Genomic DNA, 9423 nt, shown 5'->3' with positions numbered 1-9423 from the left:
TCCGGTACTCCGGTAAATGCCCGAACTCATCCGGAACCATTCCGATGTCCAAACATAGTCGTCCAATATATCAGTCTTTATGTCATGATCATTTCGAGACTCCTCGTCATGTCCGTGATCAAATCCGGAACTCCGAACTACCTTCGATACATCAAAACACATAAACTCATAATACCAATCGTCATCGAACGTTAAGCGTGCGGACCCTACGGGTTCGAGAACTAAGTAGACATGACCGAGACACGTCTCCGGTCAATAACCAATAGCGGAACCTGGATGCTCATATTGGTTCCTACATATTCTATGAAGATCTTTATTGGTCAAACCGCATAACAACATACGTTGTTCCCTTTGTCATCGGTATGTTACTTGCCCGAGATTCGATCGTCGGTATCTCAATACCTAGTTCAATCTCGTTACCAGCAAGTCTCTTTACTCGTTCCGAAATACTTCATCCCGCAACTAACTCATTAGTCACAATGCTTGCAAGGCTTATAGTGATGAGTATTACCGAGAGGGCCTAGAGATACCTCTCCGAAACACAGAGTGACAAATCCTAATCTCGATCTATGCCAACCCAACAAACACCTTTGGAGACACCTGTAGAGCACCTTTATAATCACCCTTTTACGTTGTGACATTTGGTAGCACACAAAGTGTCCTCCGGTATTTGGGAGTTGCATAATCTCATAGTCTGAGGAACTTGTATAAGTCATGAAGAAAGTAGTAGCAATGAAACTAACACGATCATAATGCTAAGCTAACGGATGGGTCATGTCCATCACATCATTCTCCTAATGATGTGATCCCATTCATCAAATGAGAACACATGTCTATGGTTAGAAAACATAACCATCTTTGATTAACGAGCTAGTCAAGTAGAGGCATACTAGGGACTATATGTTTTGTCTATGTATTCACACATGTACTAAGTTTCCGGTTAATACAATTCTAGCATGAATTATAAAAATTTATCATGAATTAAGGAAATAAATAATAAGTTTATTATTGCCTCTAGGGCATATTTCCTTCAATCTCCCACTTGCACTAGAGTCAATAATCTAGATTACATAGTAATGATTCTAACACACATGGAGCTTTGGTGCTGATCATGTTTTGCTCGTGGAAGAGGCTTAGTCAACGGATCTGCAACATTCAGATCCGTGTGTATCTTACAAATCTCTATGCCCCCTTCCGACACTTGATGACAGATGGAATTGAAGCGTCTCTTAATGTGCTTGGTTCTTTTGTGAAATCTGGATTCCTTTGCCAAGGCAATTGCACCAGTATTGTCACAAAAGATTTTCATCTGACCTGATGCACTAGGTATGACACCTAGATCAGATATGAACTCCTTCATCCAAACTCCTTCATTTGCTGCTTCCAAAGCAGCAATGTACTCCGCTTCACACGTAGATCCCGCCACGATGCTCTGCTTGGAACTGCACCAACTAACAGCTCCTCCATTCAATAAAAATACGTATCCGGTTTGCAACTTAGAGTCATCCGGATCAGTGTCAAAGCTTGCATTGACGTAACTGTTTACGACGAGCTCTTTTTTACCTCTATAAACGAGAAACATATCCTTAGTCCTTTTCAGGTATTTCAGGATGTTCTTGACCGCTGTCCAGTACTCCACTCCGGGATTACTTTGGTACTTCCATGCTATGCTTATAGCAAGACATACATCAGGTCTGGTACACAGCATTGCATACATGATAGAACCTATGGCTGAAGCATAGGGAATGACTTTCAGTTTCTCTCTATCTTCCGCGGTGGTCGGGCTTTGAGTCTGACTCAACTTCACACCTTGTACCATAGACAAGAACCCTTTTTTTGACTGATCCATTTTGAACTTCTTTACAACTTTATCAAGGTATGTGTTTTGTGAAAGTCCAATTAAGCGTCTTGATCTATCTCTATAGATCTTGATGCCCAATATGTAAGCAGCTTCTCCAAGGTCTTTCATAGAAAAACTCTTATTCAGGTATCCCTTTATGCTATCCAGAAATTCTATATTATTTCCAATCAACAATATGTCATCTACATATAAGATTAGAAATGCTACAGAGCTCCCGCTTACTTTCTTGTAAATACAGGCTTCCCCAAAAGTCTGTATAAAACCATATGCTTTGATCTCACTATCAAAACGTTTATTCCAACTCCGAGAGGCTTGCACCAGTCCATAAATGGATCGCTGGAGCTTGCACACTTTGTTAGCACCCTTTGGATCGAAAAAACCTTTCGGTTGCATCATATACAACTCTTCTTCCAGAAATCCATTCAGGAATGTAGTTTTGACATCCATTTGCCAAATTTCAGAATCATAAAATGCAGCAATTGTTATCATGATTCAGACAGACTTAAGCATCGCTACGGGTGAGAAAGTCTCATCGTAGTCAACTCCTTGAACTTGTCAAAAACCTTTCGCAACAAGTCAAGCTTTGTAAACAGTAACATTACCGTCTGCATCGGTCTTCTTCTTAAAGATCATTTATTTTCTATGGCTTGCCGACTATCGAGCAAGTCCACCAAAGTCCACACTTTGTTCTCATACATGGATCCCATCTCAGATTTCATGGCCTCAAGCCATTTCGTGGAATCTGGGCTCATCATCGCTTCCTCATAGTTCATAGGCTCATCATGGTCTAGTAACATGACTTCCAGAACAGGATTACCGTACCACTCTGGTGCGGATCTTGCTCTGGAAGACCTACGAGGTTCGGTAGTAACTTGATCTGAAACTTCATGATCATCATCATTAGCTTCCTCACTAATTGGTGTAGGAATCACTGGAACTGATTTATGTGATGAACTACTTTCCAATAAGGGATAAGGTACAGTTACCTCATCAAGTTCCACTTTCCTCCCACTCACTTCTTTCGAGAGAAACTCCTTCTCTAGAAATGATTCATTCTTAGCAACAAAGATTTTGCCTTCGGATCTGTGATAGAAGGTGTGCCCAGCAGTTTCCTTTGGGTATCCTATGAAGACACACTTCTTCGATTTGGGTTCGAGCTTATCAGGTTGAAGCTTTTTCACATAAGCATCACAACCTCAAACTTTAAGAAACAACAACTTTGGTTTCTTTCCAAACCATAGTTCATAAGGCTTCATCTCAACGGACTTTGATGGTGCCCTATTTAAAGCGAATGTAGCCGTCTCTAGAGCATAACCTGAAAACGATGACGGTAAATCAGTAAGAGACATCATAGATCGCACCATATCTAATAAGGTACGGTTACGATGTTCGGACACACCATTTCGCTGTGGTGTTCCAGGTGGCGTTAATTGTGAAACTATCCCATGTTGTTTCAAATGAAGACCAAACTCGTAACTCAAATATTCTCCTCCACGATCAGATCGTAGAAACTTTATTTTCTTGTTACGATGATTTTCCACTTCACTCTAAAATTCTTTGAACTTTTCAAATGTTTAAGACTTATGCTTCATTAAGTATATATAACCATATATGCTCAAATCATCTATGAAGGTAAGAAAATAACGATACCCACCATGAGCATCAATACTCATTGGACCACATACATCGGTATATATTATTTCCAACAAGTCAGTAGCTCGTTCCGTTGTTCCGGAGAACATAGTTTTAGTCATTTTGCCCATAAGGCACGGTTCGCAAGCACCAAATGATTCCAAAAGTCCATCAGCATGGAGTTTCTTCATGCGCTTTACACCGATATGACCCAAATGGCAGTGCCACAAATAAGTTGCACTATCATTATTAAACTTCAATCTTTTGGCTTCAACACTATGAATGTGTGTATCACTACTATCGAGATTCAATAAAAATAGACCATTCAACAGGGGTGCATGACCATAAAAGATATTTCTCATACAAATAGAACAACCATTATTCTCTAATTTAAATGAATAACCGCCTCGCATTAGACAAGATCCAGATATAATGTTCATGCTCAACGCTGGCACCAATTATTCAGGTCTAAAACTAATCCCGATGGTAGATGTAGAGGTAGCGTGCCGACCGCGATCACATCAACTTTTGAACCATTTACCACGCGCATCATCACCTCGTCCTTAGCCAATCTTTGCTTAATCCGTAGCCCCTGTTTCGAGTTGCAAATATGAGCAACATAACCAGTATCAAATACCCAGGCGCTACTACAAGCATTAGTTAAGTACACATCAATAACATGTATATCAAATATACCTTTCACTTTGCCATCCTTCTTATCCGCCAAATACATGGGGCAGTTCCGCTTCCAGTGACCAGTCCCTTTGCAGTAGAAGCACTCAGTTTCAGGCTTAGGTCCATACTTGGATTTCTTCTCTTGAGCAACAACCTTTTTGCCGTTCTTCTTGAAGTTCCATTTCTTCTCCTTGCCCTTTTTCTTGAAAATAGTGGTCTTATTGACTATCAACACTTGATGCCCCCTTTTCATTTCTACCTCCGCAGCCTTTAGCATCGCGAAGAGCTCGGGAATAGTCCTGTTCATCCCTTGCATATTATAGTTCATCACGAATCCTTTATAGCTTGGTGGCAGTGATTGAAGAACTCTGTCAATGACACAATCAACTAGAAGATCAACTCCCAGCTGAGTCAATTGATTATGATACCTAGACATTTTGAGTATGTGTTCACTAACATAACTATTCTCCTCCATTTTGTAGCTGTAGAACTTGTTGGAGACTTCGTATCTCTCAACTCGGGCATTTGCTTGAAATATTAACTTCAACTCGTGGAACATCTCATATGCTCCATGACGTTCAAAACGTCTTTGAAGTCCCGATTCTAAGCCGTAAAGCATGGCACACTGAACTATCGAGTAGTCATCAACTTTGCTCTGCCAGACGTTCTTAACGTCATCAGCAGCATCTGCAGCAGGCCTGGCACCCAACAGTGCTTCCAGGACGTAATTCTTCTGTGCAGCAATGAGGATAATCCTCAAGTTATGAACCCAATTCGTGTAGTTGCTGCCATCATCTTTCAACTTAGCTTTCTCTAGGAACGCATTAAAATTCAAAGGAACGGTAGCACGGGCCATTGATCTACAATAACATAGACATAAAATACTATCAAGTACTAAGTTCATGATAAATTAAAGTTCAATTAATCATATTACTTCATAACTCTCACTTAGATAGACATCCCTCTAATCATCTAAGTGATCACGTGATCCAAATCAACTAAACCAAGTCCGATCATCACGTGAGATGGAGTAGTTTTCAATGGTGAACATCACTATGTTGATCATATCTACTATATGATTCACGCTCGACCTTTCGGTCTCAGTGTTCCGAGGCCATATCTGCATATGTTAGGCTCGTCAAGTTTAACCCGAGTATTCTGCGTGTGCAAAACTGGCTTGCACCCGTTTTATGTGAACGTAGAGCTTATCACACCCGATCACCACGTGGTGTCTCGGCATGACAAACTGTAGCAACGGTGCATACTCAGGGAGAACACTTGTACCTTGAAATTTAGTAAGGGATCATCTTATAATGCTACCGACGTTCTAAGCAAAATAAGATGCATAAAGGATAAACATCACATGCAATCAAAATATGTGACATGATATGGCCATCATCATCCTGTGCTCATGATCTCCATCACCGAAGCATCATCATGATCTCCAATGTCTTCGGGGCGACACGTTGATCTCCATCGTAGCATCATTGTCGTCTCGCCACCTATTATTACTACGACTATCGCTACCGCTTAGTGATAAAGTAAAACAATTACATGGCGATTGCATTGTATATAATAAAGCGACAACCATATGGCTCCCGCCAGTTGCCGATAACTTTGTTACAAAACATGATCATCTCATACAACAATTTATATCACATCATGCTTGACCATATCACATCACACCAAGCCCTGCAAAAACAAGTTAGACGTCCTCTACTTTGTTGTTGCAAGTTTTACGTGGCTGCTACGGGCTTCTAGTAAGAACCGTTCTTACCTACGCATCAAAAACACAATGATTTTTCGTCAAGTGTGCTGTTTTAACCTTCAACAAGGACCGGGCGTAGCCACCCTCGATTCAACTAAAGTTGGAGAAACAGACACTCACCAGCCACCTATGTGCAAAGCACGTCGGTAGAACTAGTCTCGCGTAAGCGTACACGCAATGTCTGTCTGAGCCGCTTCATCCAACAATACCGCCAAATAAAAGTATGACATGCTGGTAAGCAGTATGACTATTATCACCCACAACTCTTTGTGTTCTACTCATGCATATAACATCTATGCATAGACCTGGCTCTGATGCCACTGTTGGGGAACGCAGTAATTTCAAAAAAATTCCTATGATCATGCAAGATCTATCTATGTGATGCATAGCAATGAGAGGGGAGAGTGTGTCCACGTACCCTCGTAGACCGAAAGCGGAAGAGTTTAGTTAACGCGGTTGATGTAGTCGAACGTCTTCGCGATCCAACCGATCCATGTACCGAACGTACGAAACCTCCGCGTTCAGCACACGTTCAGCTCGGAGACGTCCCTCGTACTCTTGGTCCAGTTGAGGCCATGGGAGAGTTTCGTCGGCACGACGGTGTGGTGACGGTGATGATGAAGTTACCGGCGCAGGGCTTCGCCTAAGCACTATGACAATATGACCGAGGTGTGTAACCGTGGAGGGGGGCACCGCACACGGCTAAAACAATTGTCAACTTGTGTGTCTAAGGGGTGCCCCCCTCCCCCGTATATATAGGAGTGGAGGAGGGGGAGGGCCGTCCCTCTATGGCGTGCCCAAGGGGGGAGTCCTACTCCCAGCGGGAGTAGGATACCCCCTTCCCAAGTTGGAGTAGGAAAGGAAGGAAGGGGGGGAGAGACAGAAGGAAAAGGGGGGCCGACCCCCCACCCAATTCGGATTGGGCTTGGGGGGGGGGCGCCATCCACCTGGCCGCCTCCTCCTTTCTCCCACTAAAGCCCAATAAGGCCCATACACTCCTCGAGATGTTCCGGTAACCCTCCGGTACTCCGGTAAATGCCCGAACTCATCCGGAACCATTCCGATATCCAAACATAGTCGTCCAATATATCAATCTTATATCTCGACCATTTTGAGACTCCTCGTCATGTCCGTGATCACATTCGGAAATCCAAACTACCTTCGATACATCAAAACACATAAACTCATAATACCAATCGCCATCGAGCGTTAAGCGTGCGGACCCTACTGGTTCGAGAACTATGTAGACATGACCGAGACACGTCTCCGGTCAATAACCAATAGCGGAACATGGATGCTCATATTGGCTCCTACATATTCTACGAAGATCTTTATCGGTCAAACCGCATAACAACATACGTTGTTTCCTTTGTCATCAGTATGTTACTTGCCCGAGATTCGATCGTCAGTATCTCAATACCTAGTTCAATCTCGTTACCAACAAGTCTCTTTACTCGTTCCGTAATACTTCATCCCGCAACTAACTCATTAGCCACAATGCTTGCAAGGCTTATAGTGATGAGTATTACCGAGAGGACCCAAAGATACCCCTCCGAAACACAGAGTGACAAATCCTAATCTCGATCTATGCCAACCCAACAAACATCTTCGGAGACACCTGTAGAGCACCTTTATAATCACCCTTTTACGTTGTGACGTTTGGTAGCACACAAAGTTTTCCTCCGGTATTTGGGAGTTGCATAACTTGTATAAGTAATAAAGAAAGCAGTAGCAATGAAACTAACACGATCATAAGGCTAAGCTAACGGATGGGTCATGTCCATCACATCATTCTCCTAATGATGTGATCCCGTTCATCAAATGACAACACATGTCTATGGTTAGGAAACATAACCATCTTTGATTAACGAGCTAGTCAAGTAGAGGCATACTAGGGACTATATGTTTTGTCTATGTATTCACACATGTACTAAGTTTTCTGTTAATACAATTCTAGCATGAATAATAAACATTTATCATGAAATTAAGGAAATAAATAATAACTTTATTATTGCCTCTAGGGCATATTTCCTTCATGTATTACTACGACACATTAGGCCCGCTTGTCAGGTTGACATGACGAGGGGATGATGGTGTTGTGCAACGTCCGTTAACGGCTTAGTCAGATGCACCGATTAGTCTCATGCACTTTCAAAATCCTCTATCTCTCGCTCCCATTCTCCCCTTCTTCCTCCTCGCGCCCGCTCTCTCTACTGCTCTTTCATGGAGGCGGCATCACCAAGCGGTAGGCAGGATGATTCAAAGGCGGGTGACTGTTCAATCTTTCGGTTATTGCATCTGCCAATGCATGCAGTGGTCTGCACCCCGATAGGGAGTAATTTCCCCGCCCCTTTGTTTCATCAAGTAGTAGTGCCCAATTCGGGAATTAGGGTTCGGAGCATCAATTTGGGAATTTAGGGTTTCGTTCAATCTTAGGGTTTCTGAATTCAGAATTTGTTGGTAACTAGAGGTAAGTACCATTGCACTAGTAGAAAACGGAGCTTTAGCGCCGGTTCGTAAGGGCCTTTAGTGCCGGTTCCATAACCGGCACTAAAGTGTGGGCACTAAAGGCCCCCCCCTTTAGTACCGGTTCGGCACGAACCGGCGCTAAAGTGCCACCACGTGGCGTGAGCTCGCGCCCTGGTATGGGGGACCTTTAGTAGGTTTTTTTTTTTGAAATGTTTTTTTGAAAATTTTGGAAAAAAAATTGATTTTTTTTTCGATTTTTAATTTTTCTGAATTATTTGATGATTTATTCTCTAATCACCTCTCTTAACTGCTCAAGTGTGGATCACTCATTCCAAATCATCTAACTTCCCAACCGGTCACCCATCCCTCTCACTACTCTAGCCCGAGCATGCTTAACTTTCGGGTTCTATTCTCCTTCGTTTCCGAGTCTGCACTTGTTGTTTTCCTGACAATAGTAGGATGTCAATCCTATTAACCCTCACGAGTTTAGCTTGAGCATGAAGTCACACATTTCACCGTTTGAGTTTGAAACTATTATTCTAAAAAATAGTAATTATTTAGTAACGCTAATATTTCTTGAATAAGTTTGACCATAGTTTGACCATAGTTTGACCACAGTTTGACCATAGTTTGACCAGATTTGACAAAAATTCAAAAAATTGAAATAATTATTTAGTAACACTAATATTCTTGAATAATTATGTAGTAACATTAATACTTCTTGAATAAGTAGTTTGACCAGATTTAACCAATTTTTTTTAAAAAAACTGAAATTTGACCATATCTTTTTTTCCTTTTGGAATTTGAGGATTCTAAAAACTTCCAAACAGGCCATAGGCCGTCTCCATCGGATGCGGATTTTCGTGCTGAATTTTTTGATATATTATACGTTTTTTTCCGACATCGTATGCAAAAGTTATAGCCGTTTTACATTTTCCCTACACTTTTTGCAAAACATGTCCAAATTGTAGTTTTCAAATTTTCCTAACTAGTAGATGTAGTAATATAACTACCTCTC

This window comes from Triticum dicoccoides, chromosome 6B (assembly GCF_002162155.2).
Source record: "Triticum dicoccoides isolate Atlit2015 ecotype Zavitan chromosome 6B, WEW_v2.0, whole genome shotgun sequence".
Taxonomy (NCBI): Eukaryota; Viridiplantae; Streptophyta; class Magnoliopsida; order Poales; family Poaceae; genus Triticum; species Triticum dicoccoides.
The sequence above is the reverse complement of the archived record's forward strand: the minus strand, read 5'-3'. Positions refer to the sequence as shown.